We start from the raw sequence: 16719 nt of genomic DNA on the forward strand, positions 1-16719 counted from the left end.
ATATGATGATGGCATGCATTTTAGGTAAAGAAAGTAGTGCAATAGGGCCATATTCTTCTGTATCAACCCATGATCCTTTCAATGAGTATATGTGATTAAAATTTTTCTAGTGGATTTCCAAATATATGTAGCTAAAAAGTGGTGTTTATTAGTGTTTAGATTTTAAAAAGATATTCAATAATAGGAGAACATGGTTTATTCAGATATTGTGATTTTTAGTTGTTTTAGTAACTTGATATTGAGGCATCTTTGTTGTTCTTATATATAAATATATAACATGCTGAGAAAATTTAACATTATGTTTTAATATTGTTTGCAGCTTTAAGAGTATAAAGATGATGAAGACAATGAAGACAATCTTTTAGATCAATGAAGTTACAATCATGTAGTAAAGAAATACTTCTATATATGTAGGTTTTTGACGTTTAAGTTATAACTTTGATAACTTGATCCTTAATTAGTAATGACTTCATTACAATTATTTTAGTCATGTACTTGAATTCTTATACCCCTCAAATATATGTTTTAATTATGTATATTTTGTCTATGATAATTTAAGTGATGTTTCCACTTAATGTGTGAGTTCTTGTTGTCTAATATTATGATTTGAAGATATATATTACAAATATCCATCTTTTTAGCAATTTATAAAAATTTTAAAATAATTATTTTACATAAAACAATAGTTTAATAAATATGACCTAAACCCAAAGACAATACATATATTAGTGTGGTCTAAAACATAATACAACAAATTAATAAATATGATACAAAATAGGTTAAAATTGTGGTGGTTCCTAAAATTTTATTTCACAATTTTAAAAATGTAATCAAATAAAAAATCGTGACTTATTACCTATGATTATGTCAACCTGGAAAAAAAAACTACAACTTAAATATTAGACCATAGTTTTCATATTTTAGACTACCGTTTTATGTTATAGCTTAATGTCATTTTTGTTGTAATTATATATATATATATATATATATATATATATATATATGGAAAATGATATACTGACCCCTTATTTTGACTCCACACTTAACTCCCTGACGTGGCATGCACAGGTGGAATTTATTTTTGAAATTAAAAATAATTTTTTTGAAGCATTTTACAGAAGTGGCTTGTAGCGGAGGAGTTTAAGCGTTTCTATTTTCTCCTTCTCCCGCGCACTCCATCTTACCCATACTCTCTTGTCTCTGAACAGTCGCCGCACGAAAACTGTCTTCTCATCGGCAGGGTGTGCATTGTAGATGGCAAAGGGTTTATTGGTCAAAAATTTTAACATTCTTTCCTTTCTCCCCCGCGCTCACTGGTATGAGTTCTGACTTCACCCCCTTTTGTGGTCGCAGTTGTAGGTTCTATTTTCACCGGCAAGGGCAGCGGTTTCTGGAGGGGTTATTCTGGCGAAGAAAGATAACAGAATCTGTGTGGCGGCTAAACCTTGAAAGGGTTAGGGTTTGTGGACAAGGAGGGTGTTTGATGTAGAGGACTTCAACCGTGTATGGAGACCTGAGTAGTAATTTGTTGAATTGTTTATTAATGGCAGTCCTGAACCTCTTGCCTAAACTTTTGTTCTCATTGCAATAATAAATCTATTAAACCACAAAATGTGTGCTTTTTTAGACTGCAAAGAAATTAAAGCTTATGAATACATGAATCAACAACACTGAGCATAAGTCTACAATATAGATTAGTATCATCTTAAGAACATTTTGCACAGTTTAGTATCACTTTCTTATAAGCAGCATTTAGTTGTGAATAGGTATATTAAATCTGTCACATTTTGTGTGTGATGACCTGTGTGCAACTAAGTGATGACCTGTGCAACATTTCTTGTAACAATGTGGTTTTACTGAATTTTTTGAACTCAGACTATAGCAGTCAATTTGTGTTTTTGGGGTGAATGACGTTGGTTAATAAGATGTGATTTGTAATAAGTGGGGTTAAAGATGTCTGATTTGTTGGTGATGACTTTTGTGCACCCAAGTGATGACCTGTGATACATTTTTTGCAATCAGTTTATTAATCCAATTTTTTATCCATTTTGTTATAGCAGTCAATAATTGTTTATGATATTATTTACTTTGGTGCATGTGATAAATTTTCAGTTATATTTGGTCCTTTGTGGATATATGTTTGATGAATTTCAATGAACTTGGTATGTTATTTAGGATTTTTAAGTAAGATGTCTAGTAAACGTGAACACAAATGTATTCCGGAAGCAGGCAATTAGGGGAAGAAGAAGAAGGTGGTGAAAAATGTTGATAAGGTATAATTGGAATCTTTAAGTGATTTAACTTTTTTTTTATTTATAATAAATAATATTTTGTTTATGGTGCTATAGGTGCGAATTGTGCATAAGTGCGAAAGCAAGTACATTGTTGAAGTAAACAATGTACTAAAAGACATCCACCGTAAGCGGATCCAGGAAACACCATTTAGATGGTGTTTGGAGGTGGACAACACATTGGAAATAAATTGTCCTTTGTTGAGGGAAGTGTTGTGTAGATGGGTTCCACAAGGGGAATACATTCGTGTAGGTCAACATTTGGTGGGGTTATCGGTTTATGATGTTTGTATCTGCCTAGGTCTTAGTATGGTTGGTAAATGTGTTGAATTTGATGTTGATGTAAGTGGGGTAGTAGGGTAAGACATGAATTTGGTTACGTAATTAGGAAGCTCTCAATAAATGTTTTGTTAACCACCGCCAGGCATGATTGTGGTATTATGGTGTTGAAGTATCTTGAGATATGGGACGGCGTCAAAAGATTTGATGGGAAAAGCATGCCAGCTTACACTGATGTCAGTATAATACCCTCGGAAACAAAATGTGGAAACCAATGCCCAGCCCAGTATAAATTCCAGTCCAAACGCAAATGACAACACAAATATGGGACCCAATTTGCAGCCCAACGTCGAGCCTACTAACACTGCTAATGTGGAGGATATACTGCAGAGGATGGTTCCTCCATCCACAAATATTCCATGTCTGGAGGTTGGGGAGAGTTCTAAAGTTCAATCTTCTATTCTGGATAATATATCACTTTAGTAACTCATGACTGTTTAATGTCTTCAATTTTTAGGTTATTTATTTTTAACTTTAGTGGTTCTGTTGTTAATTTTAATTTTCATGGCACTGTTGGAATGATCTACTACATCTATGATATTAAACTTATTTTATCACTGTGATATCCATGTAACTGTCAGTTTAACTTATTATATGATCATCTATGTACAATTAACTGTTGACCACCGATAAAGATTTTGCACACATTCATAATTTTTGATCTATGAAAAAGGTTATAGTATGAAACTCACTTACAATCAATCACATAAATAGAGTAAAATTTAATGTAGGTTACTGCCCATGATGAATCTGTGGGAAAATTGTGGTACAAGTGGAACATAACATACATGCCTAACACTGACAATAATAATTGGTTATCAATGAATCATTAAGTGTTGACCTACAATAAACATTTTGCACACCTTCCAAATTCGTGGTCTCTGCTAACATAAATTCTACGAAAGTAAACCTTACTAAAGTAGGTGTGTGATAATTGATAATAACTACTCCATACTTAATGAAATATAACACCTTTATTGCGTATATGAAAAATATTAAACAACAACAAACTACGTGTGGCATAATTCATCCACAACTCCAACATGATATTTTTGTTATCTGTAATCAAATTATATGATGACTCAAGAACAATTAAGTAGTGACCTGGTCCAAAAAATTGGACATAATAACTTTTAGATTTTTAAATGTAGATCAATCATATATTAAGTGTTGACCTGTGAACAACATCTTGCACATAATTACTGATTTGTCATCTGTGTGGTAACCAATATTACTAAATTTTGGACCACATATGTATTCGTTGTTCACCTGTTATAAAATTTAGTTGCACTCAATCAAAATTAAGATGAACAACATCCAACTATCACTTAACATAAACCACTCAGAATTCCATAAATGAATGACTAAACCAAACAAGGAAATTGTCATCAATCATGTCAACAATGTCTAAACATAAAAAATACCAAATTTAGCAATACAAATCCAAATTACAACAAACATAAAATCTCTAAATCAACTACTTATGGCGCTTCCTTCGACTAAATGTTGCAAAAAGAGTTCTTATTGCCATACTCCTAACATGCAACCGAGTACCATCCCTTTGTCACATATACATGTTGCTTTGTTCGGATTCTTGTGCTTCCTGATTTGGAAAATGAACTTCTTTCACACTACCCCTGTCACCAGAATTGCCAAATTCAATGCTGCTAGTGGGGTGGTTCGAATTAGGTGTTTGCGAATGACCAGCACTTGCTTCACCAAACTCAGAAAACTTCATTTTGCCCTGTTGATGCTGGCGCTGGTTCTTCCTCTCAATTATCATTGCATTCAAGTCTTCAAGTTCTTTTTGCAATTCCCCTAGCACACTTTCTTGTTGTTCAACAACTTTAATTAAGTCAACTATTTTAGTACCCTTAGTTTGACGTCCATATACCTCAAAACCTTCTTTAACGAAGGGATTGGTCAGCTCTTCTGCAGAGGCAACAACATCTACAACAACCTGAAACAATTCACAACAAACTTCAATCAATATAGATGACAGATTTAGGAAAAAAATCAAACAAATCATCACTTGTGACCAAATAGGTCATCACTCATACATCACACAAGTGTAATCAAGTTGGCAATGAAACCACATCAATTCAGTCATACCACACGCTTCCAGGAAATTCAACACAAATCATCACTTGTGACCAAACAAGTCATCACTCATACATCACACAAGTGTAATCAAGTTGGCAATGAAACCACATCAAAGAGATAATTTCAAATGAAATCACATTATCCATACTAAATCACCCCATAATCAACTATTGAGTGCTATCACATGAAAGATCAAAAAGATTGAGTCAAACCACATAATTGCAAAAGATGCACCACAACTCATCACTTGGATGCACACAAGTCATCATCAATAAATCATACAACTTTAATCCACTTGGGTTTGAAACCACATCAAAGAAATAACTACAAATGAACGCATATTACCCATACTACATCACCTGCATATTACCCATACATAATCACCCCATAATCAACTATTGAGTGCTATCACATGAAAGATCACAAAAATTCAGTCATACCACACGCTTCCATAAAATTCAACACAGATCATCACTTGTGACCAAACAGGTCATCACTCATACATCACACAAGTGTAATCAAGTTGGCAATGAAACAACATCTTAGGAATAATTACAAATTAACTCACATTATCCAAACAGAACCACCCAATAATCAATTATGGAATAAAGTAGTATGGAAGATCAAAAAGATTGAGTCAAACCACATGATTGCAAAAAATGCAGCACAACTCATCACTTGGATGCATACAAGTCATCATCAATAAATCATACAAGTTTAACCCACTTGGGTATGAAACCACATCAAAGAAATAACTACAAAATTGATTTCATCTATTGACTAGTATGAATTCACAAAATTGAGTCAAACCACATTATTGCACAAAATGCAGCACAGGTCATCACTTGTGAGCAAATAGGTTATCACAATAAAATAAGACAGATTTCATCAACCTAGTTAGAAAACTAGTATTCATGAACCTATCAAAGCACCAAAATCACAGAAAAGGAAAAATAACACAAACTTACCAACCACCGCCTGAATCGAACAACTGAAAGCACCAAAAACCCTAACTTCGCAAGCTTCGTCTTCGATTACAGTTTTGTGGTCATTCACCTGTACAAGATAGATGTTAAATTTGTCTTTAAACAATAACTGACTTGACTATGCCGGCGAAAACCAAAAAAAAATCTCAGTTCCTTAACCAAAAAACCCACAACGACGACTTCGGAAAAAAATACCACAAACCTGTTGTCGTAGTGGAGAAACGCACAAAAATAAAACATACCTACGAACCACGAAGCTGAATCCAACAATGGAGATGAACAAAAACCCTAACTCTAGGAGGAACGTCTTCTCCCTTCGTCTTCTCTCTTCGTATGGAGTCACGTATTCTCCTTTCTTCCTTTCTCCTTTCTTCCTTTCTCCCTTCGGGTGGGTTTTTCCTTTCTTTCTTTCTTTCTTTCTTTTTCCTTTTTTCGTTTTTGTTGTCTCTGCGCAACCCACTCTCCACACGAAAACCTAATTTTCAACCCTTTCAATTTTGACGCCCAAACCCACTCTCCAAAACGTGCTTCTTACCCGCTCAATATTCACGCCCAAACCCACTCTCCAAAACCTGTCACGTCTCAAGTAAAATGCTTCAAAAAAATTATTTTTAATTTCAAAAATAAATTCCACCTGTGCATGCCACGTCAGGGAGTCAAGTGTGGAGTCAAAATAAGGGGTCAGTATATCATTTTTCTATATATATATATATATATATATATATATATATATATATATATATATATAATCCAAAACACAGTAGTTTCAATAGAATTGGACTAATTCTTGAAGACCATAATCAATCAGATTGAAACAAGTGTTTGGTGTGCTTATATAAAATAAGTGCGAAAGAAGATGATGATTAATTGCAGGTATTGGGCAAAATATGCTTGACCAACTCACTGTTTGAATAATCAATCAGTGTCTTCTCTCTCTTACGCAAGGTGGACCCATGATGGGAATGAATGGGTCACATCTTCTGTTTCCTCCCAGAAATATCTTTTCCAATTTATAGGTTTTATTACTTTTGTAAGCATGTTGATGTGTATGAATTAGGTTAAAATAAGTGCTTAACTAACTTGATTTCATAATATATTTTTCTGGGAGAAAGATTACGCCCCATTTTCGTTAGATTGCTTTTGTTCTTTTCTCATTTTTGTTTGACCTCATCTACTACACTTTTATGAGCAGACGAAAACTTCATTGAAGTTGTCCAATTTGGAGAACAATTATTTGCTTCTTTTTGGTGAAGGGAAGCTTGGTTCTAATATATAGAACGTTTTTCTTGAGCTTCAAGCGGTTACGTAAAATAATATAAATCAAGAACTTTTTAATTGCACTATTATGGTAACTGTCTTTTACAAATGGTTGAGCAGATTTTCTAATGGCTCACCAAAATTTCCGACTTTTTCTCTATTTGTTTTGAAGTCTAAATGCGCTGAGTGTATTTCAAAAGGTCGAGGAATTTTTTCCATTCCCCCCACCGAATTGCAAATTCGCTGGACGAATTCAAATTCATTTGCCTTGTTTGGATGAGTATTTATAAAATGCTGATAAATTAAAATGCATGTATTTAAATTATTTATAACTAAATCATCTTTATTTTTTAAATAACTTTTTTGAATAAAAATATTAAAATATTTTACATTTAAAATTTATATTTGGATAAAGTAATTGAATTTTTTTGAGATAAAATTTTATTTTAACAATATTTATTTTAAGCTTAATTATGTTTTCAGTCTTTGATGAATTTGAAAACTCTCAATTAAGTCTTTAATAAATTTTTGTGCTCTATTGAGTCCCTTAAGATTTTTAAAACTTTTCAATTAAGATCCTAGAGTTAAGTGTGGTTGTTAAGGTGACACTTACACTATTACTCTGCATAAACGTTACCACATGATATTTTGTTACAAGAGACCATGATGACGAGATCTTTTTCGAACATTGATTGTATTTAACAAAAATATTTTTAAATTTAATTAAAATTATAAATTAAAAAATTAAAAAAATATATACAAAAATATAAAACATGTAACTGTAAAATTATGAAAACAAAATAAAATATAAAATTAAAACAATTAACAAATTATAAAAATATATAGTTTCATAATTACAAAACTATTAAATATACAAATATAATTTTTATTTTATAATTTTATAATGTTATATAATAATAAAACTATAAAATTAAAAAAAATAAAAATTATATTTTGTATATTTTATAATTTCATAATTATCAAATTATAAATTTTTATAATTTTGTACTTTGTTAATTTTTGTAATTTTATATTTTTTAATTTTTGTTTTTATAATTTTTCATGTTTTATGTTTTGTAATTATTTATTTATTTATTTTATAAATTTATAATTTTAATTGAATTTAAAAACTATTTTCATTAAATACAGTAAATATTTGGAAAATATCTCGTCATCATTGTTTTTTGTAACAAATATTATGTGGCAACATTGATGGGAAGTGATAGTGCAAGATAACTATCACATCACAGAGTTAACAGACACACTTAACACTTGACAGTATGAACTCAATTGAAAAGTTAAAATATTAAGGAGACCACAAAAGTTTATTAGGAACTCAATTGAAAGTTTTCAAATTTATTAGAGACTTCAAACATAATTAAGCCTTTATTTTAATGTATAAAATTTTTAAATAAATTTAAAAAATATTAGTCAACTTAAAATATTTAAATAATTTATACTGTTTAAGATCGAGAGAGTCCAGAGTGTGAGGTTGTGAGTGAGAAGAATTTCAAATTCTACCTATTTTAGAAATATTTGAATTTCTACTAATTTAGGTAATTGAAATGCTTCAAAAAAATGACTTTAAATATTTTTTTAATTTTTCGATCCAAACAAAGCATCTCATTAAAAAAATATAAATTCTTTAAAAAAAATAATTACTTTATTAAAATACTCATCCAAACACACTATTAATTTCTAGATGTAATTTGATAAACAAAAATTAATATCTGTTGTATGAAAGTTTTTATCTATTAACTGAAATTTCCATCCACTGAACGAAAATATACAAAATCGAACTTTAACTAATCATTTCATCCATTATAACAAAATTAACTGCTCATTTTTTTCATCTTCACTTCATAAACTTAAAAGGAAATAATTTTGTATAATTTTGTATGGAATGAAAGTTAAGGATAATCACTCTTATAGGTGAAACAAAAAATACTAAAGTTTTTAAAAATTTTCAATATTATTAAGGCTATGAGTATTGAGGGGAAAAAAATATTCTAGCTAAAGAAATAAATGAAGATGAAGAAGTAAAGAGAAAGAGTAATGAAAATTTGATTCAAAAACTTTCTTTTACCAAAATGTAATTATCTAAAGATAATTTTCTTGAACGTTGTAATTCATATAATAGAATCTCGATTTCAAACACTTAGACCAATATATTAATTTGCATTATCAATCAAAGATTGTAACATATATCAGATCATTAAAGCGCATTATACTTATTTCAATTGTTTAGGTGGTTTAACGTCTTAGTCGTCTAATAGCTTAAACTGCCTTGGGTTGTCTAATAACTTAAGCTGCCTTGGGTCGTTTAACCCTTTGAGTTGTCTAACACCTTACTCGTCTAACGCCTTGCATTTTTAGTGACTCAGATTATATAAAGACTTGGGTCGTCTAACGACTTTAAACATGGTGAATATTAGTTTTGTACTTGTCTAACACCTTGACTCGTCTAATATTTGGATCCTTTCTAATGCCCTGACTTGCCCTTTGTATATACTAGACTTCCAACTAAATACACTAAAATGCATAGCATTTGAATATTAACAATTAAGCATACAAAAGCTAAAGTCTTTACCACAAATTTTCATATCTAAACCACATTGATCAAGAATTTAACATTGTTATATCTGTTAGATGTTCTCTCTATTCTTATAGGATCAAGTTGTACTTCGCGTACCTTCTCTGTAACACCCTAGGCGGGTATTACTTGATAAAGCAATTTTTATATAGCTTTTGGAATTTAAATAATATATAAGGTTCCCAAGCACGGGAAGAATTTAAAACTTATATCGCGAAAAGTTCAAATACACTTCATAGGCCTTATTACAAAGCCATAATTCAAAAACCATATAAAGGCTAATTGCAAAATGTTTGTAAATAAGACATAAAATTCCCATAGTCTGCCCTGCTCCGCCACTAAGCATCAACGTGCTCACCTGGATTCAACTCTGCTCCTGTGTAACAAGTCACATGATCATCGCCAAACACAAACAGAAAGGATGAGCTAAAATAGACAATCATACATAAATAATAAATAATGAGAATTAACATCCACCACAAATTATCTTAGCCATTTTTTATTCATAGACTCTTTTATACCATTCCACCCCAATCTCATAGCCTATATGAGAAGGATTCACACACAATTTTGGTTTTTAGGGATTATCATGCTTCCACGAACCTGTCCGCTCATGGTCCAACTCTACAGACCTCCTTGCCTGTAGTCCAACTCTATAAACCTCCCCACTCGTAGTCTAACATGTGTGAACACCTACTATGAACCTCTATGCTCATAGCAGCCTCTAATGTGCGCACAGAACATATGAATCTCCTTGCTCGTATCCTCACACAAACAAATACGGACCTCCTCGCATGCATCAATCACGCATTTCCAACTCCATTACGAACCTCCTTGCTTGTAATTTAATCAAGCATATCCAGACCAAAACATCAAGTCCATCCATGCAAAACCTTCTACAAAGAACCTTTGTGTAACATACAGACCGGATATTACGTATTTAAATAAATAAAATAAAGAAATATAATTAAACTGCATTTAATGAAATTCCATATCCCAAAAATGCGAGAAATTTTAAAAGTTTTATTACCTCAATAAGAATCTAAAATCCATACTTATAAATACCATTATAATTATCCAAAAGTCCAGTAATATCAATATACAATTTATTTGAAATAATAAAAACAATATAAAAACTTTGATAAAATCCTTCTCCCAAGTCTAGCCTCGCTTCGGCTCTATGTCTCACCAGACTCACCTATAAAATCATATGCTCACGTATACCGCGTATACGATCATCGCCACACATAAGTAGATAGGGTGAGCTAACCGAATAAACATATATACAATACATTTATATATATATATATATATATATATATATATATATATATATATATATAACACAAACACACCAAAGGAATTCCATCCTTTGATTTCATAACACATGGCCACAACCATGTTAACCGTGTGCTACATCTTATAGTGAGTACCTCAAGATGTCTTGCTGCCATATCTATCGGCCATAACCGATAGAGTACGTGCGGAAAACTATGCAACGGATCACACACCATAACACCAAGTGGAGTTCCCAATACGAACATAGCTCATAACGTCCCAAGACTACCAAACTCGTCAACTAATTACTGAGGAAGGCAATCTATCTGGACCCATTCGTGTTGGCCACAACCAGCACACTCACACCGACAACACTCGCCAACCCGAGCCACAACTCAAGAGTTCCTCGTGTTCATCCGCCATCCCGAGCCACAACTCAAGGAATGCCACGTGCTTAACCCCTATCTAGAGCCACAACTCAAGGGATACGTTCCGAGCCACAACTCAAGGAACATCAGCAAGCCAACCTTTGAAGATACCACCAAAGCCTTGTAGATCATGCACATCAAAGCAAGCAAAGCACCTTTGCTTCTCTGTATCGCCGGCGCATCACACTAGGCGCCAGGCGCTCAATGCTTCCAAACCACCTAGCGGGGGACGCGTACCGCCAGGCGTGTAGCGCCTCAAAACCATTAACAATTGCAAACACTGCCTGGTGGGACTGCCTCCACCGCTAGGCGCACGCGTTCCAGGAGTTCTTTGTGTTGGCAGCTATCGCCGCCTGGCTGGTCTCGTTGTGCCGCTAGACGCTGCACCAGTACTATGCGTTGTATTGTGTTATATGCACACTGAGTAGATTGCTCTTTGATTGAGCACCAATTCTCATAGTAGAATTTTCTCAAATCAATTGCCTCCGTTCCAAGGTGATTGACTTACTACCAATGTTCTTATTCCCAGTTATGTTCATCCACCTAAGTTACCCATGAATAGACTTGATTAACCTCAATGTTTCTAACATCACAACATACCACTATTAATTTCATACCTCTTCTACTACATTATCTGCCCAACTAGTAACTATGACCCTATCAAGGTCAATATGACTCAACAACCATACTTTACCATAATTACACCAAATTTCATTTTGGTCAAATACAATTAACCATAATATTCTGCATTTCAGTCTTCCTTTCCACAAAATAGAACTATGGTTTAATTCACCTAGGATTCACTAAGATAACATCCACGTTATCCCATACAATCATAGATTAGTATCATACATACTTTCATCTCACTCCTTCCATATGTTCTTAGTCCTCATCCAGCAATTCCAAAAGTCTCATTTAATACTCACACAACCCATTCTCCATTTTCCAATCTCTCCAATGCATCACACACACTTGCCACAATTTTGATATAGCGCCTGGCAACAAACTGGGTGCCGCCAGGCGGTTCCTGCTGCTTTAGGGACCCAAACCTCTTCCAGTTTCTACGAATCCTGATCACTCCCAACGATTCTAACTTCACCTGATTTTTCTAATCAATAGGCTAGACTTACGTATTTAGGTTCACAGTTAATTCCTAAAACCCCAATATACGATGTCACAATAACAGTTACAACTTAATTTCGTGCAACTTCAAAAATACCCCAATCATCAACCCTAAAGCTCACATTCATACCATGTTCAACTCAATTAACCCCCAACATCCACGAACTCAAGGAATGCATGATGTTGAATCATTCACAACGATTAGAACATGATTTCCCCCGATCAAAATCCTCCTAGAACACGAAAACATCCAAAATCGGGTCAAAAAGGCTCGCGTCGCTTGGCGGATCAATTACTACCGCCAAGCCCTTCATCATTGAATCCTAGAATTGGGTTGAACAACAAGCGTCGCCTAGCGGATAAGCGTGTGCCACCAAGTAGTTCCATCTTTGGAACCTAGAAAACACCAGAATTATCACGAGTCGCCTAGCGGCTATGAATAGCTCGCTAGGCGGTTTTTGGAAAATTTCCAAAAACACGATTTTCAATGAAAACAGAGGAAGATCATACATATACATGCTATACTACATACAGTTAGGCGTAAAAACATAAATAGAACGTGGTTCAGCTCTCCTAACCTGGTTTTCTTGCTTCAATTACAATGCTATAGCTCCCCCTTTTGATCACCAATGGTTTCCTTAGCACCACTTCAATTCCATTCTTCTAATTCACTCTCTAACCACTGTTTTACCTTAAATTTGTGTACCTCACAGAGCTCTAAAAAAAATAGCCTCAAAACCCCTTTATTCTCTCAAAATTTGTCTTTTAAAGGTGTCTTAATTGGCAATGACGAAGTGAAAACGAAAATTCATTAAGGATGAAGTTAATGGCCATTCAAGCCTCCCTTGGCTGCCCTTCAGCTAGGGTTTTCTCTACCCTTTCATATTCATTCTTAACACAAAATTTTGCAAAAAGAAAGCTTACTTTGGTCTTACCAAGGTTCAAACCCATAACCCTGCCAATACCAAATCAATGCACAACCATTTAACCAATTCATGTTTCATGATGATTAATATAATTCTATAGTTATATCATCATTCAACATGATCATGCATTTTATAAAAATTAACAATAAATTTAAAAACACACAAATGGCAAACATAGGACTTGACCAAGTCCTCTTACACAATCAAGTACTCTTAACCACTTGAGCTAGAACTTTTCCACATCATATTAATCAATTAATTAATTATTTATTTATTTATTTAATTGAAACTACTCGTATTGACCAAGGCTCCCACTACTCGTATTTATTAATTAATTATTTATTTATTTAATTAATTAAATTCAATGGGTCTTACACCTTGCCCATGCCCTATCACCTAGCGCTGCCTAAACGCTGTCAGGTGAAGTTGTGCTCTAAACCGCCTGGCAGTACCTTTATGTCGCTAAACGCCAAACGCTTCAGGGACCTCTCTGTTTGTGGCTATTGCCTAGCGGGAACATCCCTGTTGCTAGGCGCCACACTAGTAAGGTAGATTTTACTGGCTTAGGCACATCATAATGGTTTCTCACACATCCAGCATCATAATTACACATCCAGAACACCACTTACACGTTATCACAACTCAACATACCTCAAATTGCATCATCATAGTTCCTAACCATCAATTAAAGTAAGTAGTCATTCATTTAACTTTGGAATTTGACATCACTTAAATGGAGTCAAGCATATACTTGAAACATGTGACCCTAGGAACCAATATTACAGTACCTATGATACATATGATAACAAATTCATACCAAGTATCTTAATAGTTGTTAGATTATATTATTAGATCATACATGTAATTGAACACTCCCAAACAACCACCTTTTAAACTCCTAATCATGCAAGAAGTTTACTAATATCAATAGTAACCATGTTACTCTTTTCGTCTTCCATAATCCAAAACCAATTCCAATTTAATATGAGACTATATCCCTAACTCATGCATCATCCACACCACCGTGTGAATTGGTTTCTCATGCCGAAAATGCTATATTCATGCACTAGAATAGTCCCCCACAACCTATATTCCATCCCCCCCCCCCACAAAGACCAAATTAGGTTATTGTACAACACCCATCGCCTGACGGCATACACATATGGTCGGGTGGTGCATCAGAGTTATGGAAATTCCATATTTTCTTGCATCTGCTAGAAACCTTAAAACCCCCAAAATGAAATTCGACACCCCTAGTTGCAACTAAATTGCATTCAATCACTTATTCATCATGCATATGCCTTTATTTAATTCAGATAATCTTAACATAAGCAAATTCGATAGTGGCATATCACATTTTGCATTCATCCCCCAAACCCTTAAGAAACCCTCAAATTCATCAAAACCCCCAATCATCAAACTAGAGTTAAAAAGAAGATATTCTCAATTATTTCCATCTACAACAAGCAAAAAAAATACATGGATTATAGACCATCCAAAAATACCAGAGAACCCATAAAAAATGAAAAAAATGCAATATTCCATGGCGTATCGCTAGACGATTCATCACAAAACCCAAAAACATAAAGAAAATAGGTTGTGTCACTTGGCGGGTCTTCACAACTGCTAGTCAGTTTCTGGGCAGAAGCCTAGAATTACGAAAAATAGCGTAGAATGGGAGGGAATTCAAGCTCTCAGACCATAGTAGCATCCAAAACAGATTAACTGAAAAGAAAACACGTAAGGACAACTCCCCTTACCTAGTTTCCCTTCTCCGAATGCAACCTTAGTGATTCTTCCTTGTACCCAAGGCTTTAATCCCTTTGTCCACTCCAAACTCCCTTTCAGCACTCAATTCCTCTCCCTAGGTAACTTTTTCTCTATTCTCTTTGACTCTCCTTGCTGCCACACTCAATGACCCTCTGCTTTCTCACTCAACCTCTTCCCTCTCTCAATTTTAGCCCAAAGTAAATAAAAAATAATAAAAAAATGAAGTTAATTAAAATTGAAGCTTAAGCTTTATTCTCTATGACTCTCCTTGCTGCCATACTCAATGATCCTCTGCTTTCTCACTCAACCTCTTCCCTCTCTCAATTTCAACCCAAAATAAATAAAAAATATTAAAAAACAAAATTAAAGCTTAATGGCTATTAACTTGTGTTTACTACACCACAACTGCCACCCTTCTAATTTCTCAGAGAATTTCTAAAGTTTCTAGGTTTTCCACCACTTAACAAAATTACTAAAACATAAAGAGGGGGTCTGCTCATGCTAGCCAAGGTTTGAACTCACATCCTTCCAAATCATCAAGCATATGCATAACCATCAAACCAATACATGTTTCATGCCATATCATGCACACATATAATGGTGAATCATGTTTCCAAATTCACAACATATATGTAAAATAAAACATTTAAAACATCACACTAATTGCATACGCAGGATTTAAACCCAAGTCCTCTCAATACCTTCCAACATACTCAACCACTTGAGCTAGTATTATTCCTTGTCCATGACTTGCCACGTAATTCTCTTAGAGCTACTTCCAACCCACAATTATTTGTATTTTATTAATTATTATTTAAATTTCATGGGTATTATATTTTTTGCTTCTCTAGTATCCGGACTCTAGCTTGGTGCTTCCTTACTCCGGCGATATTCCGATCACGACGTAGATGTGCCTGTAAAAGACACTCTGATGCTTAAGTTAGCATTGGTGATCTCAAGGGTTTCAAAGAATATTTTAATGCATAATGAATGCATAGAATAATGTGCTATTTATACCTTTTTACCTGTGGGTCCTACTTGGAATGATCTTTAGGCCTAAAATACCTTTTTAGTTGTTCCAGGATCCAGTAAAAATGGACAAAATTACCAGGAAACCTTTAATGGTTGCTGGTAAGCGGCCTGCAAGTTAACTGGGTCGGGTACCATATACTTTGGGGATCTTAGAGTACTCAGTACCCGGTAAGCGGCTATGTGGGTAATACAGGTTAGATACTTTGGGTTATGTAGGCAGCTTCATGAGTAAATGAGGCTAGATACTGTGTAATAGGGACTTTCATAATACACAATAGGTAGCTTAGCGAGTTGTTGGGGTCGTATATTATGTACTAAGAAATTTCAGAGTACATAGTAGGCGGCTTAGTGAGTTGTTGGGGTCGTATACTATGTATTGAGGAATTTCATAGTACACAGTAGGCGACTTAGTGAGTTATTGGGGGCGTATACTTTGTACCAAGGAATTTCATAGTACACAGTAGAGGACTTAGTGAGTTATTGGGGGTTATATACTATGTACTAAGGAATTTCATAATACACAGTAGGCGGCTTAGTGAGTTGTTGGGGGTCGTATATTGTGTACTAAAGAATTTCATAGTACATAGTAGGCAA

The sequence above is a fragment of the Vigna unguiculata genome, chromosome 6, assembly GCF_004118075.2.
Source record: "Vigna unguiculata cultivar IT97K-499-35 chromosome 6, ASM411807v1, whole genome shotgun sequence".
NCBI lineage: Eukaryota > Viridiplantae > Streptophyta > Magnoliopsida > Fabales > Fabaceae > Vigna > Vigna unguiculata.